Raw genomic sequence first — 12,845 nt, 5'->3', positions numbered from 1 at the left:
AGCTTCCAAGCTCTCTGAAGGCGAGCACATACTGATCCAAAGGAATCGTCTTGAGACCTGCAACAAAATACACTTGGGAGAAGCTTCTTCCCAATATTACCCCCACAGAGAGCCAGGCGTGGAGAAATCCATGAGGATGGTCCTTTGACCACCCCAGGGTCGAAGGACTTTTATAAAGTCTCTCTGAACAACCTCTCAGTCGAACACTCTGCACATCTCTTGTAAATATAAAATGGCCAATAGTCGTTTACATTTTTCCTGTTATTTGCCAGCATGCTTGGGATCTCTGAGGGTGGACAATTTGCAGAGGGAGTTGAGTCCCTGGTAGTGTGAGGGCAGGCCCGTTCCATTTTTTGACCTGATCCAATTAGGAGAAATAGTCCCACACCTTTCGGGCAATCGTGCCCTGAGAGGCCAATTTCTCGTTTTCCTCCAGAAGCCCTAGGAAATGGCGCAGCCCATCCTTCAGAGGGGTCGGGAAATGCTAAAGGGAAAGACAAAGAGTGGAAGGGGTGATGGTAAACGGGAATGACGGAAGCTAGTTCTCAGGTCCTTATATTTAACCCTTCAGTCTATCTGAAAAGGGAGGAAGTGAGAGTTGGCAAAAGTCAGCACACAAGACAATGCTACCTTGGATTTTTCACCAGTGGGACATGGAAAGAGGGGGAAAAATGACTTCATAAGTATACATCGGCCTGAAAGAAGAACTTACAGGCCTCAAAATGCTGGTCTCCTAGAGTTCGAGCTCCTTACTATCCCATCCCTGTTCTCCTTAATTAGTTGGAACTTCAATTTGATTTCCCGTAAGACACCGAATAATCTACTTTGGGAAATGCTAACAGCACTCTTTGGAGAATATGGGGCATCGAGTTTCCTCTATTCTGAAGCACCATCCCAAAAGGTCCCCCAAACTCCAGTCGTTGTGAGGAAAGATGAAGCGGTGCAGCTTAGTGACAATTATTAGGACGGTCAGCTCTGAACCAGTCACCCTCTCAATAGTTAAAAGTACACGAAGAGCACCGAACAATAGAGAAGATTGATAGTATGTTTTAGACAATGCTCGCACCCACTGACGGTCGTCAGGAATGATGAGGGAGAAAACTGCCTGCGCTGGGGTGAGCAGGCCAGGAGGCAAGCAGAGACCCGTCCACCCCAAAGTCCCCCTTCGCATTTGAAAAGTCGCATGAGACAAAGTAAACTGTTTACTAATCGAATACGTCCGCTTCCTTTCTAAAAACCCAAGTGGACAAACCAATGAGCCAGTTTTTACTTCGTGTCTGTCTCATACCCACCTGTCTCCTCACTCTCGAACTGCAGTTCCCGTAGGTCTTCCCCTCCCCCTCCAACTTGAAGCAGTGGAAAATATGTTGGAGCAGCGTTTCGAAAAAGGTCCTGATCCTCTCCCTCCCTCGCTAACCCCTCGAGGCTGTAACTGCGACGGTTCCCTGCGAGGAGCATCACGGAATCCGGGCTCCCGGGGCCTGCGCTCCGCTCCTGCCTGCTAGCACCCGCGCGCCTACCCCGCGCTCCTTTGTCGCCCGCGCCTGCCCAGCGCAGTCCTGCTAGAGGACTTGCTTTTAGGTTTTATTTCCGGATTTACCCCTCTTAGAGTTACCTTTTCAGCCCAGATGTCTCGTGTTTGCACATCACGCCGGAAGCACGCATACAGATCAATATTTTTGGGCTAAGAGGTCATCTGCCACAGTGAACGTGGAAAAAAAATAGAGCCCAGTTAAAGCCCAGGTTTTAAGCTTATTATTTGTATAAAGCACAGCTCAGAGTTAAAAAGATTGGGGTGCGTGCAGGTGAAGTTAATTTGAATATTCAATTACATAGAAGGGGTGTTGGACCCAGTGGGGGAGAGCAGTTATACCCCTATTTGTCTCCTGCCCTTTGGAAGGAGCCGACGGCAGGGAGGAGAGGAGCGGCCAGGGTAAGCTAGATGCAGGATGGCTTCAGGAACAAATTACCGCTATGATGTGCAAACAAAACAACCCTACTCTTCCGTTTCAGAAACTACAACAAAGGTAGTGGGGAGGGTCACTTTTATTTTAAAAACAATCCTAGGTAGGTTCTTGTTTACCAATTTTAGTATCTTTCTTCTGAGCTTGTCCTAAGGCACGCAGGAGAGAAAGTAACGTTCAAGAAGAAAGCCGGGTCGGCAAGTTTGGCTCCCGAGCGTGTGAACTATGAATCACCGCGGTGAAGATCTTTTTTTTTTTTTTCTCGCCCTTTTCTTTTCTCCTGGAGCGTGAACTTGTTAGATAAGATAGATGAGGCCACAAGGATGTGGAATCGCTGATAAAGCCCGGCTTCTTGGAGAGCAGCCTGTGAGGCTGCTGCGTTGCCTCGGACGGAGCTGAGGGGCGCGGGGCTCGTTTCGGCGCTGCCCCAACGCAAGTCCTAGCGGCCGCCCGCGGGCTGCACCCGCGCTGGGATCGCTGCCCAGGCAGCCTATCCTCTGGCCTTAGAGGAAGCACCCCAGAAGACAAAAGAATGGCCCCAGCTGGGCTGAGTATCTGCTCTCCGGAACACAAAACGGGGCCCGTAGGTTTTCCTGGAATAAGTTCGAAGTCCGGACCACAAAGCAATCGGAGGGTGGGAGATACTAAATTTTAAAGAAGTCTGGAATCAGGCGTGAAACACTATTTTCCCCATTGATTAGAAGTGGTTCCCTTTCCATATATATATATATATATATATATATATATATGCACATGCTATTGATTACACACCGCGATTTACTTGAAAAAATGCTTAGAGTATCTTTAGCACACGCTCCTCAGTCTTTCAATTAGCACTGGATTTTGCCCCGGGATTGCTCCCCAGGGCGGACAAATGGAGCCAACTCATCTCCAGCGACTTTTTTTTTTCGCCCACGTGCGTATCCACGCCAGAGCTTTAGAAGCAGTTTAAAATCCCCAGCCTTGGTTTCACTTGATATTGTTGTTGTTGTTATTGATAAATATTGGGTCATACACAGCCACTTGTCAGAGCCTTTGGCTCCATCTCGCAGCTGCAGCTCCTAGCGGGGCATTTGAGTCTTGTTCTAGGAACTGGAGGGATTTGTTGGGAAAAGAATTGCATAGTCTCTGCTCCTTCAGTTGTGGAGATGGCCCCTTAAAATCCTACTTCTTGTCTGTCTACTGTCACGTTTATTTCTTTATTTGTTCATATATGTGAACACTGGGTAGACGTGTGTCTCTTTTCCCCCCGTATCTTCTAATTGAAATTATCGTCAAAATAAAAAGGGATAAACTATTGACCCCAGTTTTCTTAAGTATATCTGAAACTAAAAAGAACATAGGTGGGTGGACAGATAATTTTTGTAATTGCTGGGGGATGGTTGAGTCGGTAGGACGTTTGGGGCTTGTGTAATTGGAGTAATTTATACAGTTTATCTTTCAACTGTGCTGTATATACTCTTTTCCTTGATACTGCACACGAACTGAGCCCATGGTCGGCTTGTCTTGGCATGTTTGAAGCCCCAGACACCCAACAGTATCATTACAGGAAAGAGACAAAACCCTAAAGACTCGAGGCAGGGAGGCGTCTGCCTTGAGGTGAATGGGGAGTTTGTCTTGGCGCTGGACTTTTCGGGTAAAGCGCACCCACTGGCTCAGACTGCCTGGCAGAGCGGCGTTAAGGTCTTCCCCGCGCAGAAGTGCAGGGAGGGGGTGGGGAAAGAAACAGCTGATTTTCGACATTTCAAAGGGACTCTTTCTATTTATCAGTGTTACCGAAGTGTACGTTACTGGAGAAACAACAAAACAAGCATAGAGCTGCAATTTTCAAGAAAATAGGATCCCCAAATATAAAAATAAAAAAGTAGCAGAGAAGATGTATAATTCAATCAAATTACACAAAATTGCTTGAAAATCCAGAACAGTAGCGATCCATTATGCCTCTGTTTTATTAGTGACAAGTACAATTACTCTAAAATAAAGAACATGGTGAATATATAATTGGCTGTAATCATGTTAGTGTTTGAATAAAAATGACGGGAACATTTAACACTTTGACAACAAAATGTTCAGAAATAACTTATTTATTCAAACAGTTTTTATTTTCCACCAAGTGAAGGAGAAACACAGTTTGCTTAGGAAAATCAATGACTTTTCCCTGCAATAAATAAATATCCAAAAGGGGAAAAAAACAGCCCCACACCTCTATATTATTACTATTATTATTTTTAACCAGCAAGAAGCTTAATCCTGTGTTTGGAGTCAGCACCGCCTAACGGTTGTTGGGTACCGACGTCCGCCACCTAGAGGAAAAGCTCTGCAGCTCACCCGTTTTCCGGCGGTGACCTCGGGAATCAAAGTTAATAAATATTCCTTTGCAAATTGCTCTCCAAACTAACTTACCCTCCCCCACCCCTCAGTCCCCTTCCGCCCTACAAAATCGTCACAATATTTTCTTAGTAATTGCTCTGTGCAATTGACAGAAGTGCCGAGTCCTCGGCAGCGCGGTCCTCTCCCAGCAAAGAGCCAGAGCGCGCTGGGGAAGTAAGTCAGGGAATATTTGCGTCTGGAGAGAGAATCCACTTTCGACCAAAATTCTTCTAGAGCAGCCTGAATTCGGGTCTCATAAAGCAACAGCTGATGCGGGAACCCCACATTCCAGTGATTTTTTTTTCTTTTCTTTTTTTTTAGGGCGTTCTTAGGGAAAACACAGCCCGGATCCCTCTGTCCGCCAGTTGCTTACCGCGGGGCCCCTTTTCCCGAATTCTCCCCGGTCCACATGCCCCTCCCCGCCGCAGACACGGAGTTGTGAGGTCCGGGCTCTCTCTAATCGGTCCTTCGAGACCAACGGGACCTTTGATTTTCCTAAATAGGTTGTAAAGGCATTAAAGGGAAGGCCATGTTTTGAGGGGTCACCCCTGTGGCCCTGGAGGCCGAACCAGGAGAAATCCCACATCTTTACACTGAATCCTGGAATTTCGAGAAATTTCCGCAGTGTGCTGGTTAATTTGAGGACGGACCCGAAGAGACTAGGGACCTTTTCTGCATTTTAGTTTTGGTGGATACTATCGGCTTCTCCCGCAGAAAAAGCCAGCCTTACACCCGGGTCTTGCCTGGCTGTTCTCAAGGAAGTCTTGGGGAAAAGAGATGCTAAGCGAGTGTGAGGGGCTAAGAAAAGAGAAATAAGGAGGGTGTTCGGGGCGCTCAGTTGCTGCTTGATAGCCGAGCAGCGGACTGTGCATGTCCGCGCGCCGGCCCTGCAGGCGTTTCTCCCCGCCCCACGCGTCCAAAGTTTTGTTTTGCTTTGCTTTAATGTACCTAGAATACTGTTCAAGCTGAAAGTTTGCTAGAAAGCCGAAGAAGGAACAAGCAAGCTGAATTCGTTTTGGAAAACAAAACATCATCAACAACAAAAAAACCCCACCCTGATAAATAATTGGACTTCAGCTGGGTTTCATTCCTTAAGTTTTCCCTTCCCTCTCTTCCTCCCCTCTTTGCTTTCCTTTCTCAGTTTCTCAACTTCCCCGCCCCCATCCCCATCCCTATCTTTATTTCTGTCTTTATAACCTATCCAAATCCCTATCTCCAAATCTCTCTATGTGTAAGAGAAAAGAAGCAGCGTGAGGTGGGTGGAGGTGACCATTTTTACGCTGAATTTCGGAACCTCCCTATTTGTCAGTTCTCAGCCCCGACGCTGCTGGAGTTTAAAGGAGACATCCCAGAGATGACTCTTCCTCTCATTCTTCCCAGAGGCAACTTCAGAATCATGGACCTGTTTACCTACTGTAGAAATTATTTTTTTTAAGATAGTCGAAATATAGGTATAGGTACATCTCCTCTAAAACGGATGTCCCAGTACATGCATGCCTCCCCTATGGAGTGAGGCACGCCCCAATACCCTAATAACTCAAGTCCTAAGAATTGTTCCGTTTTGTTTTATATAAAACTAGCGCTTCCACTCTCAACTCCCAGGTCTGTCACTCCTCTCCCGCATTATATTAACAGGCGGTGTTAGCCTTCCCCTACGTGTTCAGGCTGCTAATGCGGTCCACTTAACGCAACAAAAATGCTCATCTGTGGAGATTTCCCCAAGGCTAGCTGCGATGCTCGCTCCTTTCCTTTTCAGGGCAAGTCCTTTCCTCCCTCCCCCTTCTTTGCTTGAGGTGGGGGCTGAAAAAGGGGTTCAACAACCGCGAGCGAGGGTGTGAGCGCTCCCTCCTCTATCTCCTGCCTGCCAATTCACCCAAGAGATAGTGAATTTTTGGTTTTCTCTTGGGAACAGAAATATCTGGAAGCTTCAGCCGTGCCACTTGGTTGCCTCTTTCAGTTAATTTGCCTTCCTCTTTCTTTTCTTCTCACCTCAGTCTATGAAAGCAGTTCAGGATTGCTCTCACAGCCTCCTCTGCATCCTTTTAGCTCCTGCCTTCTGAAGGAAACTCTGCTGGCTTTCTCTTCTGTTTCAGCAGGAAAGCTGGGTTGGAGATGCACTCTGTAGCGGATTGTTTGTGTATTGTGTACGTTTGTCTAGTTTTAATAACTTTTTGGAGGAGACTTTCCTGGGCTTGCTGACATTTCCTCCCCCCCCCCCCCCCCCGCCTCTCTATGGAGGAGACTCCCTGGAGGAAGGAATCACCTGAGCTTAGCTGATGGCCTTTTGTCAGTTTCTCTTACTCTTTAAAGTCTGGTCTGGGAAAGTCATGTGTCATCATGATTCATATGTATCCAGTTTCCAAGGAGAAGGACATCAGGGAGAAAGCAAAATAAAACTAACTTAACATATAATAAGTATTATTAGTTAGGTTTTGGTTTAAAAGATGATTGCCTTCATTGCTTCCATCTGGAACACTAGATTTTTTTTAAAAAACCCTATAAAGTACAGACATTAGAACAGAGCTTTCCAACTCTGGCTCAACCATGCTCTTTTTCTTACGGATCCTTAGGCAAGTTACTTCACTTTTCTAGTTTTCGTTCTTCATCTGAAAAATAAGTGATCTGCATTCATTAATATATAAGATATCATCTACTCACCAAAATCCCCAAAACAGTAAAAAACAATTACCCAAATTCTAAGAATCTTTTTTTTTTTTTTTTCTTTTTCTGGAAGCACTAAGAAAATCTCATTCAAACGGCAGCAGCGACATCTAGTGACCATAGTGCTCAATAGTAACAATGACAGTGTGGGACGTTTACCAAGGAATGGGTTTTCAGAGTGAGACGTCTTGGTTTTTCTAATAAATCTTAACTGTCTGGCAAAGAGTACTCTTTTGATATCAAAGAGTTCTTACTGAGTTTAGATTATGGCAATTATTTAAAGAAAGAAAAAGATGCTTAACGACCTCAAGTGTGCATATAAGGCAGTTAAAATTTATAAGAACACTCTTCTAATGTTTTAAATTCCAGGTCAAGAGACTAGTTCTAAAAAATAATTTTGTGGGTTGTGCTTTATTTAACTAATTTTCCAAATTAAAATCAATTGTATTACTGCACAAATACTTAACAAAATTGGAAAGAGGTAGAAATTTCCAAGATTTCCTTTCATCTTGACCAACCATTTAGTTGATTTGAGATTGCTGTCTAGTCAATATCAGGGAACATGCTAAAAATAACTCCCTCCTTTAAGTCACCACACATATACTCTGTCCATAACAACTTTGCTCAAAGTATTTTGAAATTCAAAGAAATGGGATTCCCATTACTGGATGGACTCCATCTCTTTTTGTAGCAAAGATTATCTGGGCACCGGTGAAGTCTTAGAAATGGCAGAGAGACTATAAAGCCCAAGACGTTTCAGAATAACAATGTTAGCATTTTCTTGGCATTTCACACTTTAGACAGAGGCAAAGAAGAATTCAACTTATTCTCTGTGACTTTATAAGCTGGCCAAGTGTGTGGGCGTAGTTTGTTCATGCACTCAGTGAAGTATGTGTTTCAATTCCTATTAGCAAAGCAGATGACGACTGTTGGAATATATGGATCCATGTTTTATAACTTTAAAGGAAGCCAATTTTGCTTATTATATTTTATTTTTGACCAGTACTTTATGCACTTTTACTATGTAATTTGGCCACTGATTGACTTGCTAGCTAGTTTAGCCAGGTAGTATTTTAGTGTAATAAGATAACTAGACTCTTAGTTAACCCTGGGGAGAACTTGAGCTAGTCACACCACTTTCTTGACCTTAGTTTCCTTAAATATAAAATGAGGAGGTCGAACGCTCCACTGTCCCTTATTGCTCAAACCAACCATAAATCAATAAATCGTCAACCCTCATTTGCAAAGACCCTCTTCTGGTGCCTCTGTGGTCATCTGTGACTCTTCAATGTCAATGCTGAATTCTCCAGTTAGGCATCTCATCAGAAATTAGAATGGAAAGAATTGACGAATCCCACTTCTTCATGTCCTGCCCACCTCCCGGTTTGTCTGATTTTTAGAAATGACAAAAATCTTAGACTTTCCAGTCAACATTTACCAATTCACTGGCATGCTCTCAGCTCTCTTGTCCATCCAGAAAAATCACAGTGTGGGAATGGGACAAAACTGAACACAAAGCTGGGGCAGCTGTATTTGAACATGTATCCAACATGTTCCCATATCCCCATGGTAATGGTTATTTATTATTAGTAGTATTATTATGAACCAGAGCCAAAATATTCTGGCTGCAAACAGCCTACGTTTCCTTCCTGCTTCTGTGGCCCTATGAATAAATTTCTTCAGGAAGGAGGTGGCAGTAAAATGTCTCCCATTTTTATCTGGCTTGGAATATCATTACACACATTTAGCAAGGAGAAGATCGTTCACAGGAGGCAAATATTACCCCATGATGCAAATGTGCTCAGCATTTAATATAGGTTCCAGGGAGACTCGGAACGATACTGACATGGATTGACAGAAGGGCCACGGTTCATTATAAATAAAATTCTGAATCTCTCAAAGGTTTATTTTTAAGATGCTTTCCTCCTTTCTCATCTCACTAGATGTCTTCCTGCTCTTCATACGACTCAGACTGGTAATAAAAATACCCTATCTTTGTATAAAATTAACAAGGCATATTTTCTTCTGTGAATTCCTCTCAGATTCAAGAGACAGGTATTATTTTACTTTAGAAGTGAGAAAACTGACCTAGAGAGGCTAAATTACTCACCTAAGCTCATACTGCTGGGAAGACCCAGAACAGGAGCATGAATTCTGGCCTGGGGTAGGCTGCATCTCACTTCTGCTTGTCCTCAGGGTTGAGGTCCTCACGCTGGGAACCAGGCTTACAGGCCGACCTGCTGCTGTTCCTTAGGCCTCACCAAGATTCCACTGCATATATTTGAGAAGTCTCAAACTTTTAGGAGGTTCTTGGGACCCTTGTAACATGGTAGAATCTGTGCTTGCTACTCTTTTTTTTTTTTTGCAGTACGCGGGCCTCTCACTGCTGTGGCCTCTCCCGTTGCGGAGCACAGGCTCTGGACACGCAGGCTCAGCGGCCATGGCTCACGGGCCCAGCCACTCCGCGGCATGTGGGATCTTCCCGGACCGGGGCACGAACCCGTGTCCCCTGCATCGGCAGGCGGACCCCCAACCACTGCGCCACCAGGGAAGCCTTTGCTACTCTTCATCCATGTATTTCTCCTCTTAATGCTAACAATTTTATATTAATATATTATTTATATTGTTTATATTTTCTTCCTAAGGAATAATCTTTGTGAAATGATAGCAAAAATAATATAAAAATATATTATTTATATTTTCTACTAAAGGGATAATCTTTGCAAAAAGATAGTATTCAAAACATGTTTGTTGGTGATCTTGGGATCCAAGATGTTGGAATTGGAACGAATGTAAGACATCGTCTGATTCAGCAGCTCTGGAGAGAGATCACTCTCAGAATCAGTGGCTCCTGGGAGCTCTGCTGAGTCCAAGTCCAGATTATTCTGAGTATCCTGGCATTGTTTCCTGCCCATCTCCCTTGCTTCTTGGCTTCATACATTAATGTATTTGGGAATTCCATTCTTGCTGGCTATCCTGTGGGCTGGTTTTCCAAATAGGCTGCCTCTTCAGTAGCGGGCAGTAGATCTGGCTAAGGACCCTGCTCTCAGCTGGGAGCTGTTATCTTCCTCTTGAATGTATTTTCTCTGAAGTAGCTCTGTGCTGCCCTCCACTGGCACTCAGCCGCTAGAGCTAGCTAGCCTTCTGCCGTCTCCGCTAACACACTGCATCTAGGGCTCCAAACGCGATATGAGAGCACTATTAACCACACTGTGTATGGTTTTTAATAGCATGAAAAATAGGACCCAGGCCCCTTCGTGTCCACTTATACCCTGTGTTCTCACTTTCTATGAGTTTGCTGACGGGCTGTGAATGAGTGTATCTGACATTCACTAATTTCAAGTATTTGTGCTAGAGTATTTGGAAGGGATTACTTGAAAGTGTATAACTTCTATTTAATTAGCAAACTGAAATACACTTCAGCTGACATGATACTAGGCCACAAATTTCTGAACGTGCTGTACTTACTCAGCCTTAAGGAATATTAAACATTTTATCTTTAATGTATATATAAAGATATAGTGAATTATATGAAATTCCTAAATGATATGTACATTTTTCATTTATTCAACAAATATGTATTAGACACACAGTATGTGCTAGGAACTCTTCTTGGTGCTGAGAATACAGCACTGGATAAAGAATATATAAATTATAAAAACAACCGCTGCCTTTATTGAGTTTGTTTACTAGTTGGGGAAGATAAATATTAAATGAATTAATAAGCAAAATGCCCTTTAAGGGAATATGGCACTACCATATCTATTTCCTACCGGAAATACACTGTAGTGATTCCACGTTTTTAAGAATATCGGTATTAAGATTAAGACAGGCATAACCAGAGTTAGATATGGATTTTTGCTACAAATATTTATTGTGTTATTCATGAATATATTGTGAATATAGTATGGGCTTGTTAAAGCAATTGATACAGATGAGTGTATGAATCCCTCAGCTGTAAAGATGTTTCATCTTTTGATTCTATCACAATCTTCTCTCCTATTAGACTGTCTGGCAAGTGCCACCTTGTCACCCCCTGTAATAGCTGTCGTGGAAGTCCCTGCTATTGCTGCCTTGATAATGGGATCTGTTACTGTCTTTCCTTTTTCCTTTGTTTTTATTATGTTCTCTTTCTTTCTTTAATAAATTTATTTATTTTATTTATTATTTTTGGCTGCGTTGGTTCTTCGTTGCTGCGCATGGGCTTTCTCTAGTTGCAGTGAGCGGGGGGCTACTCTTCCTTGCGATGCGCGGGCGTCTCATTGCGGTGGCTTCTCTTGTTGCAGAGCACGGGCTCTAGGCACGCGGGCACAGTAGTTGTGGCACATGGGCTCAGTAGTTGTGGCTCACGGGCTTACTTGCTCCGCAGCATGTGGGATCTTCCCGGACCAGGGTTTGAACCCCTGTCCCCTGCATTAGCAGGAGGATTCTTAACCACTGCGCCACCAGGGAAATCCCTATATTCTCTTTCTATGTCTTTTGCTTTCCCCACAGGTGAGCTCAAATAGATGTCACTGGCCCAATGGAATAAGTTTTTCCTTTCTAATGTGGCAGAAGTACCAGTCGCAACGAAGCAGGTATAGTTACTTTGTCTTCTCTAATCTACCAGGTCTGTTGGAAATGAATGTCTGTCCCAGGTGAAACACAAGTGGTTTGGAAAAAAAAAACAAAAAAAAAACAAGCCAAAATACCAAAGTAATGTTGACATTAGTTACAGGTACAACTTTGAAAAATGTTATATTAGTTGAAGAGTTCTTCCATGTTGTCAGGGACCAAGGGTCACAACAAGCTGCTTGTCCTTCCTCAGGAATAATGCCATTGCCCTCACCCAGATGTGAGGTGAGCCATCGCCGGAGATGTATAAAGTACATGTCAGGAAAGCAGTTTCTAACTCTCCCAGTCAAGTGTGAAACTTAGATGGTTCCATACCCTTATTTTTGAGTGAGCTTAGCTGTCTAGCTTCAGCTCAGCTAGAGCTGGCCTTGACACATACCCAATGTCTTTGGCCATAGGTTCAATAATTACTTTATATATCATTAATGGCTAACTTGAAATGTCATGCGTGTAACACGTTTATACAGCTGCCTGGGTACCTTCCTTTTACAGACTCTATGAAACAACACTTGTGTATGTCCTCCCTGTCCTTTGCACTGGAAACTAATTCTTGTTGGTTAGGATAAGTAGTTTGTTGTTTTTGAGAGAAGAGCTCTGAACTTAGAGAATGTTCTTAAATTTTAGAGGGTTTGGCAATTTGGTGTTTACATAATCAAGGTTTTACATTATTGATTTGAAGTGATCAAATGGAAGAAGTGAGGGGATGGTACGTTTAACTGAATTGAATACATTGTAAGGTGCACCATTATTTAATAGACCATAAAGAAAGAAAACATGCTGTGAATTTATCTGACATGCCATGAATTGCGAGATGCATCCACACCTCAGAGATGTTCAAATATGTGTATCTCACTATCACGTGAAATGCAGTAAGTGTTTCTTCATCGCTTTGAGATGGATTCATCTCTTCCATAGCTTCTTGGGAAGACACATCTAGTAATAAATGCATATTGACTATAGTAACATGAAGAACCAAAAACTTGACAGCAAAAAAATCCTTATAATATGACAATTATGTATTTTAGTGTTTTCGTAGATGGTTTAAAAATGATTACTGAGACATCTTTAATTCTTAATAGGAATCTGAGAAATCTCAGGATTTCTAAGTAAGATGTTTATATTAAAAGAAAAAAAATAGTCCATATTTTGGAAAAAGCTCCATAATACAGAACTGATTCAGGGTGGTTGGATGAGAAGCTTCAACCTTCCCTTGGAGGGTTTTTCTGATTGGAACTT

Source organism: Delphinapterus leucas, chromosome 2 (assembly GCF_059928025.1).
Source record: "Delphinapterus leucas isolate spDelLeu-1000000601 "Yukka" chromosome 2, BTC_Dleu_Yukka2, whole genome shotgun sequence".
Classification (NCBI taxonomy): domain Eukaryota; kingdom Metazoa; phylum Chordata; class Mammalia; order Artiodactyla; family Monodontidae; genus Delphinapterus; species Delphinapterus leucas.
This window is presented reverse-complemented; position numbering follows the sequence as displayed.